Here is an 18,416-nt window from a genome sequence, read left to right as displayed (position 1 = left end):
TCCCCCTATCCAGATATTGGAGGCATATAAAAGCTGGGCTGCAGACTTGGCATTAAACACTTTGATGGCAGACGGTATAAACATTCCCCCTTTAGTAAAGAAAAAGCGTGTTATTACAGCTGAACTGACTGAAGCTTTATTAAGGGTGGCCGATCTATGGGCACTCCAGGACAGGGTATGATGGAATAGCAGCCCCAGGTAAGAGAAAATTTTCACCCGTTCCAGGATATGCCCATCAAGGGACCACCGACGTTGAGAAAATCTATTTTCAAAGACCATGACTTTAGATTTCTCAAAATTAATTTTCAGATCATTAGTCAAACAAAAGTTGGAGAATTTCATTAAAAGATGTTTCAAACCAGGTCTAGAGTGGGAGAGAATAACAGCATCGTCTGCGTAAAGTAAAATAGGAATTTTCCTTGCGCCAAGTTTGGGCAAGTGTCCTTCATGGTCAGACAGGGCCTCCTCAATATCATTTATGTATAGGTTAAATAGTGTAGGTGCGAGGATACAGCCCTGTCTTACTCCTCTAGACATAGGAATTTCATTTGAAAGCTGTCCCTGTGTGCCACATCTAACTTGCATCCTGCTGTCGCTGTATAGAACCATTATAAGATTAAGAAGTCTTTTGTCCACCAGGATTTTATCTAATTTCTCCCATAGTTTAGTTCTAGGGATGGAGTCGAAAGTGGACTTCAGATCCATGAAGGCGACAAACAGTTTGCTACGTAGAAACTTTAGATGTTTCTCGGCTAAGTGAAAAAGAATCAGACCATGATCAGAAGTGGAATGATTCTTTCTAAAGGCAGCTTGGGCCTCCGTGACAACATGATTGGCCTCGAGGATGTCAGTTAGTCTATTAGATAGAAATCGAGCACAAAGCTTGCCTATTATTGAGAGGAGGCTGATAGGTCTAAAATTCCCAGGATCCTTTGGATGTCCCTTTTTGTATATCGGAACCACAATTGCGTGTCTCCAACTGTCAGGGATTTTGCCAGATTGATTTATAATGGTAAAAAGAGCGGCTAACAAAGGGGCCCACCAATCCTGATTGATTTTAATAAATTCAGCAGGGATAAAATCTATGCCGGGTGCCTTACCCCCTTTAAGTTGTTGGATTAATTCAATCACTTCCTCCTTAGAGACTGAATTCCAGGGGGGGAGGGAAGAGAAAGTGACATCCTGCATATCAACCTGAGCTGATTGTATAGTGTCTGGGTCGGTAAAAATGGCTCTGAAATGATCCTCCCAGACCTGAGCTGGAATTGTACAACTGGGTGCTTGGCAGTTGGATCGTAAGGCGCCCGACACAATCTGCCAAAACATTTTTGAATCATTATTCAAGGAGGCATTTAACAGCAGGGACCAGGAGTTTCGTTCAGCTTGGCGTCTTTTTTGGGCTATGAGGGACTTATATTGCTTTTTTAGCTGAAAATAGGTAGAAGGGAGATAATTGTAGCCCGATTTTCTGTAGGTTATATACGACTCCCTTAACTCATTTTTCTTCAGGTAACATTCTCTATCAAACCAAGTAGGGCCCTTATAGATCGTAGGGGCAGTATTGTCTGGGGCTGACCTGCCTGCATGAGTTAAAGCATCTTGGAAGGAGTCGATTAAATCATCATATGCTTTTATAGAGGATGCAGCCGATTCCTTGCACAAAATTGCTGATCTTAATCGAATTATTGAATCGGAGTTTAATCTTTCCTCTAGAAGACTGCTTAATTTATCAGACCATTTTACCCTTATTCTGTGTGGGCACTCAAGCAGTTAAATGGGTATGGGGTAGTCTTAAATTAGGAGTTGGGGCACATAAAGTAAGGGTTAAAGGCTGGTGATCGCTACAGGTTCTGGTACCTATATAAAAATGATAAACTAACTGGAAGGCATTTCTAGACGCCAGCCCATAATCTATTGTGCTTGAACCAAATAAATTTGAGAAGGTAAATTCACCTGAGCCTTCCCAAAGGTCCACCCCATTTAAAATAATTAAATCTAGACTGAGCTGAAGTTGAGCCAGGCAAAAGCCAGCATAATTCAGAAACTGATCTTTTCTGTGTGGAAAATTTCGATTTTCCCTAAGTTCACTCAAGAAAGGGTATCTTGCTTCTAGATCGTTGTTATTGGAGCCAATCCTGGCATTAAAGTCACCCAGAATATATAAATATGCATCAGGGAACCTAATAATTTGAGTGGATAAATAGCTCTCTACTTTATGCCAGAGTTTCTTGATCTGCTCATTGGATTTAGCAGGAGGGATATAAACATTCACAAAAATAAAGTGACTAGCATAAATTTCCAAGCAAATTCCAAACACCAGTTGTTCACAGTTTTCTAATTCAGTAACCTTAGCTATCAGTGAAGAGGACACCAGAATGGCAAGGCCACCCCTTGGACGGCCTTTCTTATTTACCCGGTGAGCATTCAAAGAGTAGGAGGAAAATCCATTAACAACAGTATCCATGGCCCAAGTTTCCTGAAGCAAGATCACATCAAAGCAAGAGATATATTGACAGAAGCAGCTATCCCAACGTTTGTTTGCCCAGCCTGCAATATTCCAGGATATGATCCTGAGGTAGGAATCACCCTGGGGCCACTGGCATCAATCCAGTGGGGTAATCCCGATCAGTGATCCATCCATGTCCCTCTGAATGCAGCCATTCCTTTTTGCTGTCATGTGGTTCGATGGAAGCTGTGGGTCGGAATCGATGACACTGGGCGATATTAACTCTGATGTCGGCCCTACTTGATTAGCATTAGGCAGCCCTCCAGACAGCTGTGGCAGTTGGCAGAATGGGATGGATGACATCTTGCTCCCCACCGATGTATGCAGCACTCCTGGATAGAGGCACGACGTCGGATGAACATTGTCAACTTTCACAGGAGTGTCTTGGCCAAAAGTTATCAGATCTTGCAAGGTAGAGATGGTATGTTGCCCTTCGACCAAGGGCTGAGCACAAAAGAAATCGCCCTCCACCCCCGAATGAAGTGAATCAGGAGACAGTTCCTGTTCCAAGATAAGGGAGTCGGAGGGCCTGCTCGGAGATTGCTGCATGCTTTGAGGTTGGTATTCACACAGTAGGCAGGAGGATGGTATAAAGCTTTTGTGTGGTAAATCTACTTCTTCAGTCACCGCAGTTGAAAAAGCCATGGATTTGCTGCTACTCAGTTTGGGGGCATTACACTGCAGCTGGAGGGTAGAATTAGAGCGGCTTTTGATGGATATTAATGGTTTAACCTGGAGATCTTTAAAAAGCCGTGATGGGTAGATCCCCACAGTGTGCAGAAAAAGTTTTTCCTTCATTAGTAAATTTGGGGTGGTAGGTTTAGTAAACTTCAATAGGTACCTCTTATAAACAGGTGAAGAGAAAAGTAGTTCCACAGCCAACAAATATGATGGCTGAATATTTAGCAGCCATTTGAGGTTTAAGTTAGCACTTTGAACCGATGCCCAGAATGGGTGTTGTCCTCCATGGGGATGTACATCTATAACCATCGAGCAGGGCTGAAGAACTAGGCCACCATTTTTTAGCTCTATTATTCCAATATCTGGTCCACTATTGGGGGTTGTAGATAAACAGCCTCCATTATTGCAGTGAGGTTCGAAGACCAGATCTAAGCGGGGAGGGCGTGGTGGAGGTTGAGCCTGGATGCCTTGGCAGAGAAGCTTTTCTGGGAGCCACGTCAACAGTTTATTTAAAGAGCTAAGCAGAGTTTCTAAGTTAGAACTAATCGATTGGAGTGTCCTCGCTGTTAGAAAACATTGCTCAGCCAGTAATTCAAAGGAAGAAGCTTCACTTTGGGAGTTTTCCGTGGATTTGCCAGTTGGCTGGTTTGTTTGAGAAATGCCAGCGTCCCCTAAGATAGACTCACCGGTAACTTCACCTCCCTCGGCCAGAGGAGCATATCTGTTAGACAACGTGATTTCATCTCTCGGAGAAGCAGCAGAGACGGCATGAGGAGGCTGCCGAGCAATAAAACTGTCGAGCCTGCACTGTTTGGCACGAGGCGCGTTACTTGCATTTTGTGGAGGTGATAAAACTCGTTTCCTTCTCATGGTCAGTCAAATGACCAAGAGGTAAGCAAGCTAAAAAAGTCCACCCTACTAAAAAGTTTAAAACCCCTTTCAGGGAGTGGCAACTAATACTCGAGTGTTAATTAAATTCTTGGTAAAAAGCAGTTTGCAGTTCAAGGAAGGAGGCAGCACGTCAAGAGCTGCAAAACTGCAAGCTGGAAATGCAGAGGCAGTAAGAGCAATTAAAAACAAGTGAAAGAGTAAAACAATAAAACAATAAAACTGCTTAAAATAGGTCAATAAAACAGTAAAACTTCTAAACTAAATTCTATTGAGTCGCGGAGACTCACACAGCACTGCAGCCTCCAACGCCATTTTCCCGGAAGTGTTCTGTAATAGTGAAAGGCTGGGAGGGATTCCTTACTAAACAGTCATAGTGGAGACAGGCAAATATTGTTATAATCTTATTTATTTATTTATTGCATTTCTATATTGCCCAATAGCCAACGCTTTCTGGGCAATTCACAAAAATCAAACACATAAGTACATTTTAAAATATCAAACTTAAACCATAATGTAAAAACACAATACAAAAGTGCGATATAAAAGTACAACTAGAACAAAACCGAGCAGCAATACAGAGATTTAAAATACAGATTTAAAACAGGAATGTGAAAAGGCTAAGATGATAAAATGTTAAAATATTGATCTTGGGAAAGGAGGATCCAGGAAACTATAGCTTGGTCCGTTGGACTTTTGCTAGCAGGGAAGACAGCAGAAGAGATGACAAAGGAGACAAATTTGTGAGCACTCAGCTCATTGCACCAGGATGGCTTCGAACCCTCGGCTGTGTCCATCTAACCGGTGCTGTGCAGATTTGGAGCCATCCTAGGGCAAAGAAGATGTCAAGGCTGCCCCTGGAGGGTAATGCCACCTGGCGGATTCACAGCTGGTTGGAGAGCTGTGTCAATGCCTCCCCATCGAACTGAAGGGAGATTTCTGGTGGGGTGCTGCTGCAGGGCTCTTTCTTGAATCCAGCACTCTTAAATGGGGGGTGGGAGTTATATGAAGGAGTAGAGGGAACCTTTGTCATATCTGAAGATCACACAAAACTAGGACAGAGAGCCAACACCTCAAAAGATGGGAATAAAATTCAGAATACTGTTATGAGAATGGAGAACAGCGCCAAAACCAACAACATGAAATACAACAGAGACAAATGCAGAGTTCTGCATTTAGTGTGGGGGCAGGGATCAAACGTACAGCTGTGGGACGAGAGAAACCTGGCTTGGCAGTTGTACATGTGAAAAGGATCTCAGTGCTGTGGGTCTGAAGGATACATAAAGTTAGCTGTTGTCATATGCATGCCAAGCATGTGCATGAGAATGCATTAAAGATATACATGTGTGTGTGTTTCTAACTCTTATAGCCTGACCAAAGGGGGAAGCTTACGAATGTACTCTCTATAACCTGTGAGATCAGCATCACCTTATATCTTTGTTAATTTTCAAATCTATTTATGTTAAATGCGATTGCAGGTTTTTGTTTTTGTCTTAAAGGTAGTCAACCTCTCGTCCTGCCTCTTTTGGACTCTCACTTAAAGATCTGCTCTGGGATGTTTACTAGAGAATGCATCAAAAGATGGTTTGGTGTTGATCTCACCTCCTCCCAGAAATGCAGGTTTGCTCTTTTTGGGCCCACAGACATTCTCTCCACCCCCCCCCCCCGCCCCACTGCCATCACTGCAAGGGAGCACTCCCCTTCAGGCTGTGTAATTGTTAAAAAGAGGAGCACATGTGTTGGCACAGAAGTTTTTGTAAATAGAGTCCATGTCCACAAAAGCTTCTGGTCAAATACATTTGTTCCTCTTTAAGGTGCTGCACTTGCTGCTTTTGCTGTAACAGGCAAACACCTTTGTCCCTCTGGATGTTGTCTCTAAAAATGAAGTATTTCAGGTGTTTGCCTCCAATTTCAAATTGGGGCTGTGTTCCTTGGCTCCACACACACCTACGGCCTCCCAGGCACCAACTCCAAGCTTCACTCCCACAGGTCCGTGAGCACTGCTGGGGCTGTTCAGCTAGCAGGCATTCATCACAGGCCTTTTTCCTGGCCTCAGAGAGTGCGAGTCCACGCTGTGCCAAAATCATGTGTGCATTTATTTGGAGAGCACAACTCTCAGGACGGCCCAGTGTCAGGCAGCTAGAGCAAGAACACATGAACTGACGAGGGAGGCTGCAATACAACAATCCCTTTAGGACTGAGATGGAAGATCCATCTCCCAAGCAGGTATGGTTTTCCCAGGAAATCCGAATTATAAGGGATGTATGAGAATTTCATTTTCGTTTGTTGAAGACATGGGTGCATGTCTTAATCATGGCCTCCTGTGGTCTCAATCTGGCCCTCTGGGGTTCCCCAGAAGGCCCCACCCTCCCTCTGGCCCCACCCCCTTTCCCCTAACCGCCAAATTTGGTTGCTTCCCTGCTTTTGAGCAGTTCCTCGGCTACAGGTTTGAAATGCCTCCTAAGACTTAGGCTGAGTTCGGACAACATGCTAATCAACGGTTGTTTCCCATTTTGTTTCTATTCTGCCCCCGCCCCCAGTTGATTAGCGTGTTATCCGAACTCAGCCTTAGTTACTGGCAGTGAGTGAGACATTCAATGTATGTGAAACTAACTTCACTTCTACTTTTGTGGCTTTTGCTGTACTTTGAAGCTTTTGCTATGCTGTGTGAAACAGTCTCCCCTTCCTCAAGTATCTTTTCTGACTGCAAATCCTTCACTGGATTACCATAGTCTCACCTTTCCTAACATTTAACACTCTTTCCCCCATCACCTTTCTTGTATCCATACTCACATTTTCAGCATACTGCTACCACTGAACAAATGAAGCAGTTGACAAGTGCAGAAAAATCTAGTACAACAAACTAGCAACCTAGCATTCACAAAGAATATAAAATACTATTATCCTGCAGCCATTAGCCATGGAACAAAATGGACTAAAGGCTTGTTGCTGTCTCGTCTCACTAGCAACACTTCATTTCTGGTTTATCAGTGAGATAAACCAGTGTTATCAGTGTTTTAACTTCTGATTTATTAGTGAGAAACTAATCTAAAAATGTGTCATTATGTCTCTGGTTCATTAGACATGTAGACAAGACCATGGTCAGTAGCAATACAAAGAAATGCCTGAACAGATGCCCATTATCATAATGCTGGACAAGAATCTTTCCCTCCTTTTATCCAAATATCTCCTGAATTTATTACAGTGCGTTAGTGTGCAGAAAACAGAAATCCCAATCAGGGTCCCAAAGAAACCTCAGAAACAAGCCCTACTGATTTCAATAAAGCTTACTCCCAGATAAATGAATATAGGATTACAGCCTCTTCACATCTGTTCACCTTACAGTAGCAAGTACAAGCCCCTCCTGTCAAGGACAACCATGCGCTCACAGAACGTGGCCTCGTGGCTCATGCAACCAACAGGTGCTCTCCAGAAAGATGCTTTCGGAGCCTAGGAGGTCCAGACACACTCAAAGAAGACAAGCCAAACCATGCTATGCACTCGCATAATTATCTTGCTGGGACAGAACAATTCTGGGACAACATTTGAGACATCAGCTGCCATGTCACGATAACAGTTTATTTGCAGATAATTGAGAATAAAATGTGAACACGCCAAGATAAGCACAGGTGGCTACTGAGAGGAGATTGAGTATAGCTGAACAAGTAGCCCATGCTTGCAGTGTAGAGCAACGATGAATCAGTGATCCTTGTCCTTCAAATCATGCCGAAAGACAAGCATGCTGCTTTTCAAAACTACGGGTTGTATTCAGAGGCTACATTCCATTCATTTCAATGGGTCTAATTGATGTAAGACTAACATTGGATACAGCCAATTGTTCTCTTTCTCAAGGGAATTTTCATACACCATCGTCTTCATCTTCTTGCTGTTGGTTACACAAATGTGTACGGCAGCTGCAGATTAAATGTTGCTAGCATGCTGACATGAATACTACTAAAACCAGATATCTCCAATATATTATACCGTTTACAAGCCTACCATCAGGGATTTTACTGAAGCAACTGCCCCCATCATTCCAGATGCTCTTAAAAGGACTAACGCCTAAACTTTCAGATAATCCCATTCATACAACGAAATACAATGGAAAACTTTACTGAGGTATCATTTTATGGCAATTCCAAACTCACCCTCCCCAAGACAGTTAAAAACAAACAAACTTCCCCACACACACTTAACTGGGGGGCAGGGATCCAGCCCACACTCATGAAAGGCAAAATAATAATAATCCACAGCCACCCACACAAGAAAAAATAACATTCATCAACATAATAAATCCACACAGACATACACACCCAAGGCAAAAAAAGCCTTTGAAAATGCAACACACACCCATATACTCTCCCAAAGCATCATGATCATCACCATAATTCCACACGTGCACCAAGGCAAAAACCAACCAAACAAAAAACATACATACACAACCAAGGCTAAAAATAAAATACAAATCCACACCGGCTGAAGCAGAGGGCAAGTCTGGTCATGCCCCCCAAATCAACCAATTTTCTATCTCTCTTCCTTCTTTTTTTAAATTTACCCTTTTTTTGCTCTCTTAGTCTTGGTTATAAGAACATTGTTTTTGGGTTTTTTAATAGAAGGTAAAAATTAAACGTTCACACAGGCCAAATAGAAGGAATAGAAAATTATGCAATCGTGCAGGCCAAATGGAAGGCAAGATAGGCGCTGGGAGGGGCTAAGGGACGTGTTTCCGGAAGCCCGGAAATACGTCCTTCCAGCCCTACCCCCGTGCCAATCGAGGCCTTTACTTGGCCGGCACAATCGTGCAGGCCAGATAGAAGGCCAGATTGGCACAGGGAGGGACATGTTTCCCTGCCGGGCGCCCATTTTCCCTGGAATTTGGGGGTCAGCCCCAGTTGCCCCGGAGACGCTTTGTTTTACCAGATGTCTCTGGGGTTTTGCAGGTCATCCGGTCACTCTAACTAAACCACCTGTCTGTTGCAGTTAGTTAATGCATGGGAGTTTAGACCACTGCTACCTTTAGGACCTCTATAGCCTACATTGTGGTTTCCTGCTCTTCCCTTTCCTTCCTCTTCTCCCCCCCCCTCTCTCTCTCTGACATCCTCCATTGCTAGGAGCACCTGAGCTTGCTCTCTCTTGCTCCTGCCAGTGTAATAGACTGGGGGGGAAACACAAATAGACTGAACAAACTTTATTGAAACTCTACGCTTGCCTATATTATATGTTCAGGAATATTGTCAGTAAACTAAAGAAACGTCTGTTCTCTTTTTCAGTCTTGTGTGCCTGTGGGACTGGTAAATGCTCATGCTGTTCCGTCTTTTGTTTTTTCTCTGCTAACTGCCTTTTTAACAGGAGGCAGCAATACCAAATAACCCCCATCATCTTCCAGATGTGTTGGACTGCAATTCCCATCAACATGCCCAATGGCCATGGAAGGCACCAGGCTAGAGAATACTGCTTTAAGGTGTCACAAGATTCTTAGTTGTTGTTTTTGCTGCAACAGACTACATGGAAACAGGTATCTGGGTTTTCAATGAACATGGGGGGCCCTGAAGAGTATTCCCACATGCTGCCAGAACTTTCTCCCCCTTCTTATGATGAAAGTCCAATGGACATTCATGAGATTGAGTTCTCCGGGTATACATATGTATGTGTGGGCAACTCCTACATTGGAGATGCAGGGTGGATTCCTGCATTGAGCAGGGGGTTGGACTTGATGGCCTTGTAGGCCCCTTCCAACTCTGCTATTCTATGATTCTATGATTCTATGATTTACGGTGCCTCCTAAGAACATCAGAAGAGCCCTGCTGGATCAGACCAAGGGTCCATCTAGTCCAGCATTCTGTTCACACAGTGGCCAACCAGCTGTTGAGCAGGGACCCACAAGCAGGACATGGGTGTCCAGCACCCTCCCACCCATGTTCCCCAGCAACTGGTGTACATAGGCTTAGTGCCTCTAATACTGGAAGTAGCATATAACCGTCTGTTAGGACTAGTATTTGTGTTTTTAGACTATTGGTTGTTTTACTATGGTTTTAATTTCTGTGAACCGCCCAGAGAGGTTCGGCTATTGGGAGGTATAAAAATGTAATAAATAAATAAAATGTAATAAATAAATAAATAAATAGTAGCCACTGATAGCTTTATCCTCCATGAATTTGTCCAGTCAATCCTGAAGTGTAGGAGCTCTCCGTAGGTATACAGCGAGTATACACCAGCTCTTAGCTACAACTCCAAGTAGAGGCCAAAAATGGAGGCAGCAGTAGTGATCCATTTCAGCAAACCAGTTCTAGCAGATTTCTTCCCCATCAGGAGCAGGCCTACTGTAAATCTAACGGTTCTTAGTTGCCCATTCAAGGCCAGGTCATCCCAAAACAATTTAAAGTACAATAGCAATAGTTCAGACAAGACATTACTGCTGGCGAAAAACATTTCTCCCTGAGCTATCGTGAGGATTGCAGCTAAGCGCAGAGGAAGCATTGGGGTGGCGGCAGATGATGTAATTGTTGCTGCTACTCAAAAAGTCCCGTCACTTCAACCCTGCGACCCCTGGCTCCATTACGCCACTGGTATTATACATGTTGAGATCTCATTCCGATGAGCGTTTGCCAGACATTCATCTGGGGAGGCAGCCTAGAGTTACAGTGGTGCGTAGGGCTAATCCACACAGCTGTGCTACTCCCTTCACATGGTCTTTCAATACGTCGAGGGCAACAGGAACACAAAGGTTTCCTGCGGTGGTCAAAAACAAAGCGCTCACATCTGGTAGTTCTCCCTGAACTTTGGCAATAGGAACTCCAAGCCAGAAAGCTACATTTGCAAATTACAATGCTGAGCATTTTCATAGAATCATAGAACCATAGAATAGCAGAGTTGGAAGGGGCCTACAAGGCCATCGAGTCCAACCCCCTGCTCAATGCAGGAATCCACCCTAAAGCATCCCTGACAGATGGTTGTCCAGCTGCCTCTTGAAGGCCTCTAGTGCGGGAGAGCCCACAACCTCCCTAGGTCACTGTTTCCATTGTCGTACTGCTCTAACAGTCAGGAAGTTTTTCCTGTTGTCCAGCTGGAATCTGGCTTGCTTTAACTTGAGCCCATTATTCCGTGTCCTGCACTCTGGGAGGATTGAGAAGAGATCCTGGCCCTCCTCTGTGTGACAAGTATTTTAAGTATTTGAAGAGTGCTCTCATGTCTCCCCTCAATCTTCTCTTCTCCAGGCTAAACCTGCCCAGTTCTTTCAGTCTCTCTTCATAGGGCTTTGTTTCCAGACCCCTGATCATCCTAGTTGCCCTCCTCTGAACACGCTCCAGCTTGCCTGCGTCCTTCTTGAATTGTGGAGCCCAGAACTGGATGCAATACTCTAGTTCTGGGCTCCACAATTCAAGAAGGATGCAGACAAGCTGGAGCGTGTTCAGAGGAGGGGAGAAAGCAAAATGCCAGCATTTTCAAGTCCAGGGCATTGCACTTTTCCACTTCCCCGCCCCCTGCCCCCACTCCAAAGACGAAGATTTTGGCTATACCTCTTGATCTTGCCATCTACACCACCATCCCAGTTTCCATCAGGGACGATGTCAGTGTGGGGAGGAGCCAAAGCATAGGCCCTTCCCACATGGCTCAACGAGTGTCGCCTTACCTGAGCAGCATAGGAAGAAATTTAGATTTAGCAAAGCTGTCATACAACCCAATGCAGCTGCGAGATCTTGCAGAGTGTATTATTGTCTTACAAAGTTGCATGGCTACAGTTGGCAGGCAGGCCTTAATTGTCAATAATAGTGTTTGGGGGACCACAGTGAACATGAGCTCGGCTAGAACAAAGCACGACCAGGTTTCATTTGTGTTACTGTGGGACGTTTTCTGCAAAAACTGGAAGAATCAGAATATCTGCACTTGGACGCTGTGGATGTGTGGGACCCATCCTGGTCTTCTTTGTGGAACACTGGTGTAAAATTTAAATCAGCTGCAACCTGGAAAAGTTATGCGTGGGTTTACAGGCTACATTTAACTTTACGCTAAAGAGTGTGATTTGGCCCTGATGCTTTGAATTCTCAAAACAGACTGTGACTCATGTTCATACAGTTTGCTCTCCCAGGCACATGTACACCACAGTGCAAACCACAATGATGTAGAGAGATTTTCTTTTTTCTTCTTCATTTTTTTTTTTTGCTCAGTGATTGAGTTTTGTAAACACTTCAGGCAGCAATGAAGACTTGGCTTTCCATTTATTACATACAGAAATAATTCTGCGAGTTTTAATTTCAGCTGCAACCTTATGCACACTTGTGTATCACATTCCAAATGTTGGAGACAGACTCCCAATTATGAGGAGAACGTATGTTGCTAATTCCCACTAGTGAAACAGCAACTGACCGTCCAAGGCCATTTCCCTAACAAAAGATGGTCTTCCAGCATCTCTTACTATCTGTCTATCTCTCTATCTATCTATCTATCCATCCTCTGCATACCTCACAGTTCTTGAATGGTGGACAGATGATTCTGTCTCTCTCCTGCTTTGAACTTTGGGCTTTGAAATGTGGCTTTGTCCACTTCCATTGGTAGTGGTTAGGGCAGTCTCTCCCCCCAAGCTGAGCTCCTTAGATCACAGCAATTGGGTTTTTATTGTTTTTCAAGCTAGCTCAGCAGCTGAGCATGAAAATACATTTTGCCTAATCTGAGCTGCTGCTAGATCATTTCAAGCCCACTGAGGCATACGTTGCTAAACTCAAAACGATGAGTTAATCCTTCTATAAGGGCCTGTAAACAGATTTTGCTAGACTTTATGTTCTACCCTCTGTTAACAACGGGATGTAAATAATTCTGGGACATCATAGAATCATAGAATAGTAGAGTTGGAAGGAGCCTACAAGGCCATCAAGTCCAACCCCCTGCTCAATTCAGGAATCCACCCTACAGCATCCCTGACAGATGGTTGTCCAGCTGCCTCTTGAAGGCCTCTAGTGTGGGAGAGCCCACCACCTCCCTAGGTAACTGGTGCTATTGTCGTACTGCTCAGGAAGTTTTTCCTGATGCCCAGCTGGAATCTGGCTTCCTGTAACTTGAGCCCGTTATTCCGTGTCCTGCACTCTGGGTTGTAGTTACATGAGGAGGTTGAAATCTCCAACAGCGGATTCTCTCCCAGCAGATTCCAGAATTCTAATGTATAGACATGTTAATAATGCTGATCACCCCATGGAGTTGTTAAAACTATTTTCTGCCTGATAGGAAAGGGTTAAGAAACTCAATAAAGAAAAAAAAAATCTCATGCAAAACATGCGTTCAATTTTATACCCCTTCCAAAACCTCCAGCCTTGTTTCTGCCAGTTTCGACGTAAACCTCCTGCATTCCATCCTTCAGTGGCACCTGCCTTAGGCGTGGCAGATGTCTTGCACCCTTCCCACCCCAAGGCGTGCAATAGCGATTGTAAATATTGCTCATGAAAAGTGACAGATCCCTGAAAAACATGGAATTCCATTCCTCAGTTGAAAATGTGTATCTCGTGGGAGTAGTTCTTCAGTTTTCCAAAGTGAGTTTTCCTGACCGCAGAATGACAACATGCCTCTTTTTCTAGCGTCTTTCAACACTTCCTAATAACTTTTCACCTTGTGTTGAAGCATCTCTGTTTCTGAGAAATTGTCTTAGGAAAGAAGGAAAGGCAAGGTTTTGAAGGGAATCCTTTTAAGTTATGATGTGCAGACCAGCAAAGGGTGGCATAGCTTAGTGGTAGCACAGCACCTGTGCAGACGTTCTGACCTCTCCAGGTAGGGCTGGGGAAGGACTCACACCTGTAGCCTTGGAGAGACACTGCCAGTGAGCAGAGACACTATTGAGCTAGTATAAACAGTCTGACTGGGTTGAATGCAACTTCTGGTTTAAAGCAGCTCTTACTGCAAAACCATGAGAAGGACAGCCTGCTTTGTATGCAGAGTCCAATCCCTGGCATCTCCAGGTAGGGCTGGAAAATTTTCCTGTCTGAAACTCTAGAGAGCTGCTGCCAGTCAGTGTATACAATACTGAGCTAACTGAACCAATGACCTGACTTGATGTAAGGCAGGGTTCTGTGTTCCTAAAGGTAACTGTGTAGTAACTGTGAAAGGAGAGAAGGAAAGGAGAGGGGGGCAGTTTCACACAACAACCTAACCCACACTCAGTAGTTGACTGTGGGTTATGGGTGAACCATGGGTTCTTTGTTGAACCATGGGTTAGCGTATCATCTGAACCTGGGTAATGTCCACAGGATGACTTGTTAACCATGCAATGTGGCTTATTTTTCTTGAACAAGCCACCTTGAGAACCCATGGTTTCATGGTTTACTGTTGGCTTGTTGAGGATGGAGCGTGTTCAGAGGAGGGCAACCAGGATGATCAGGGGTCTGGAAACAAAGCCCTATGAAGAGAGACTGAAAGAACTGGGCATGTTTAGCCTGGAGAAGAGAAGATTGAGGGGAGACATGAGAGCACTCTTCAAAGACTTAAAAGGTTGTCACATAGAGGAGGGCCAGGATCTCGTCTCGATCCTCCCAGAGTGCAAGACACGGAATAACGGGCTCAAGTTACAGGAAGCCAGATTCCAGCTGGACATCAGGAAAAAATTCCTGACTGTTAGAGCAGTACGACAATGGAATCAGTTACCTAGGGAGGTGGTGGGCTCTCCCACCCTAGAGGCCTTCAAGAGGCAGCTGGACAACCATCTGTCAGGGATGCTTTAGGGTGGATTCCTGCATTGAGCAGGGGGTTGGACTCGATGGCCTTGTAGGCCCCTTCCAACTCTGCTATTCTATGGTTCTATGATTCTATGAAAATGCTCAGCATTGTAATTTGCAAATGTAGCTTTCTGGCTTGGAGTTCCTATTGCCAAAGTTCAGGGAGAACTACCAGATGTGAGCACCTTGTAGGCCCCTTCCAACTCTGCTATTCTATGATTCTATGATTCTATTAACCATTCATTCTATGGTTAATAAGGCACACCACATGGTTAATAAGCCATCCTGCAGAAAATGACCTGGCTGAGTGTGGGTTAGCATGTTGTGTGAACAACGCCAGAGAGGGGGGAGAGAGCTTGGGAGGGGTGCATTTGTCTCTAGCTTGAACTGATTTTTCAGAAGTTTCATTTTGCTTTCAAAACCTGCAAATCCTGTTCAACCTGTAGTGACAGAGGAAAAAACGAAATGAGTGCATACAACAGCCTTCCCCAACCTGGTGACCTCCGGATGTGTTTGACTGCATGCTGGCTGTGAGAACCAATACCTCTTCTCCAACCACATACATGCTTATGGCTTATCTGACCCCAGCCTCACATGCATGTAATTTAGTTTGGCTTGACGGTGATCATGCAAGAGGGAATCATTGACAAGACTCCCCCACAAAAATTCTTCTTTTTTTACATGTGAAAAATGCTGTCATGGATGTGATTACAGATGTTTTATGATGGACAATGTAGAAATTCCCTGCTGTTAAAAGAATCCAGGCAGCATTTGCAAGCTTCTCAGTCTGAAAGAAAGAAGGTCTGATGCAAACGTTGTAGAGTCATCTGCTTCCATCAAGTACTCCAGGTCACTGTTCAGATATGTATCCCTTAAGGCTTCCAGGGCCCCCGAGAATCTGGGCGGAGCAGAGGAGATAAACAGGGGGGGCTTGTAGGTACAGTGGGGAGCACACTGGGAAGGAGTGGGAGGCAGTGGGAGGAGAGATGTGGTGCCTGATGGATCAGGGTCATTTATTTGCAAGCCATCGACATTAATAAAACCTGTACAAAAAATTGGATTAGGTTTAAGCGCCAGCCAAGAGTATGGCTAGACAATTTTAGACATAACTGTCTTACGGGCAGGTGGCCCCTTATGTATCACCCAAAAAGAGTAATCCCATCACCAAAAAAGAAAAAAAAGGTAACAGTCTTCCTAATGTTTGCATATGCAAATTTATATGTACAAATTTAGAAAACCATGATTTCAACAGAAAATAAGACATCTCATCATAGTGGAAATGTCTGACTATGAAACTCATGCTCACTCTGATGCCCAGTTGCTGCTGATTGTGTATGAGTAGCCTCAGGGCCGGATTAAGGCCAGCTGATGCCTTCCATTGCTTGGCCGGCAAGACATGAAGTGCTGAAGGTGAAATAAGACATTAAAAACTCAGTTTTCTTCAAGGGCATCCCCCACGCCAAGTTAAAATTATGAACAAAAAAACAACACCTGGTTGATTGGGTGTAATAAAGCTCAAATAATAAAAATTTGCCGCTCTTAGAATATGCCGCTAGGCCCTTTCTATGGATCTGGGATTCCTTAAAATTAGATGGCTACAGCTATACTCTGTGGTGCCACCCTTCCCTTGGTGCCCTAAGCAAGTGCTTATATTGCTTAATTTGATGTGCTGTCCAGTCCAGGTCTGGTTTAAAGTCAAAGGTCCAGAAGGAGGGAGATCAGGCCAGAGGCTTTCAGCTGCCCATCCACCCTTAGCACCTGGACAGTAGAATAAGCAGGCACATACAGGTCAACTGGTCAGTCTTCTGCACTACGGTGAGAAGCATTGGATAGATAGATAGATAGATAGATAGATAGATAGATAGATAGATAGATAGATAGATAGATAGAGTAATTATTTCTAAATTGGCAAATATTTAATGCAAATGTTAGGCAAATTGGTGTCTTCCTCGTTTGCTGATGCATTTCCTCTTTTCTTTTCTTTTCTTTTTTTTGCAGTGTGTTCAGTGGCCACCCTTCCAAAGACCTTCAAATTGAAGTCCTCATTTCTAAACAATTCGTAGCCATCCTCCAGAACAGTCAGTCTTAAAATGAAATTGGTCTGGGGAGGTTCTGTGTTTCTCATGGATGCAGCAAAGAGAGGGAGGGAGGAAGGGAGACAGTCACGCCGAGTTCTTTGACACCCTGCCAGGCCGGCAGGCATCTGGAAGACGTTGTCAATTTCACATCAACTTTTGTGTTCCAAGAAAAAGAGAACTAGCATTGGGTTAAAAAGCTGTTGCAATCATATCTGCTGGCGGAACAGGGCTTATTTTTGCCTAAATCTCACTAATAGTGAGCAAGAAACAGAAATTAGATACTATTATCACTCCTCAGCCTGCTCATCTGCTCTGTCTGGCCCAGGGTTTTATATATTTAGATGCACCCAAGACATTCCACATGAAACAGTGCGAAAGAATCCAGCAGCAGCTCATTTCTCAAGCCCTGAGTGCTTTCCTCTGCCTGGAAGTCCGGTCTTCTCTCCTGCAGCTCTGCTTGGTACGGAGCAGAGGTCTGTGGGCCCAATCTGGTTTTCCAGGAGCCCCAATCCTCCCCTCTGGGGTTGCCCAGACGTCCATGCACCCTTTTCCTCCTGACCCCCTTTCCCCCCCCCCCCCAACCCTTTGGTGTTTTCCCAGATTTTGTGCAGGTTTTTTTCCAGTTCTAAAAGGTTGACAAGCCTCTCGGAAGGCTGAGGCCATAGCTAGACCTAAGGTTTATCCAAGGATCATCCCGGGTTCATCCCTGCCTAAGCGCTGGATGCCCTGTGTGGCACTTAGATGAACACATTTGACCCCAGGACAATCCTGGGATAAACCTTAGGTTTAGCTACAGCTTGAGTCTTTGGCAGGAAGAGCTTGAAACTAGAATGTGCTGGTAGTTTTAGTATTTTGGTCATGCTCCATTTTGCCTTCAGACCCACCCCCCACTGGAATAAAGTCCCAAGAGTTTCTCCAAAAGTCAATTCCGCCCTCAGACTGGAAGAGGTTTCCTGCTCTGCTCTAAGGTTAGGATATAGCATTGAGAGAAATGAACCTTTGCATGTGCTCAGAGGCAGCCTCTCAACACCTCACATTTTCCGTAGGCTGAGCCCTGGCCCTAAAAACCAAGTTCCTAAAAGGAGACCAACATTATGCCCTGGGCTCACATCTTTTGACACCGAAAACTTTTACACTGCTATTGAATCGATGCTCAAGATGCTCAGTCTTCTCCCAGACTCCCCTTGGAAAAAGTGCAGTACAAGCTGAAGGGGCAGGATTGCAGTTTGAGATTGATAAACAAATATTCAAGGAACACCTAAATTCTTTGAACAACTTCAAATCTCCAGGGCCTGATGAACTGAATCCTAGAGTAATAAAGGAGCTAGCAGAAGAACTCTCAGAACTACTGTGTATTATCTTTGCAAAATCATGAAAGACGGGTGAAGTGCCGGATGACTGTAGGAGGACTAATGTTGTCCCTATCTTCAAAACGGGCAAAAAGGAGGAACTGGGAACTACAGACAAGTTTGTCTGATATCCATCCCTGGGAATTTTGGAGCAGATTATAAAGAAGTTAATCCATAAGCATCTTGAAAACAACACAGTGATTACTAGAAGCCAGCATGG

General features: G+C 44.3%; 1 protein-coding gene across 2 annotated transcripts in view; it reads right to left on the bottom strand.

The window, feature by feature from the left end:
• PDPR (pyruvate dehydrogenase phosphatase regulatory subunit) overlaps positions 1 to 18,416 on the bottom strand; it is a 473,013-nt gene that overhangs the window by 294,052 nt on the left and 160,545 nt on the right. The window lies entirely within an intron of this gene.

The sequence above is a fragment of the Elgaria multicarinata genome, chromosome 14 (genome assembly GCF_023053635.1).
Source record: "Elgaria multicarinata webbii isolate HBS135686 ecotype San Diego chromosome 14, rElgMul1.1.pri, whole genome shotgun sequence".
Taxonomy (NCBI): domain Eukaryota; kingdom Metazoa; phylum Chordata; class Lepidosauria; order Squamata; family Anguidae; genus Elgaria; species Elgaria multicarinata.
Note: the sequence above shows the minus strand (reverse complement) of the source record. Positions and strands in the feature narration are given on the sequence as shown.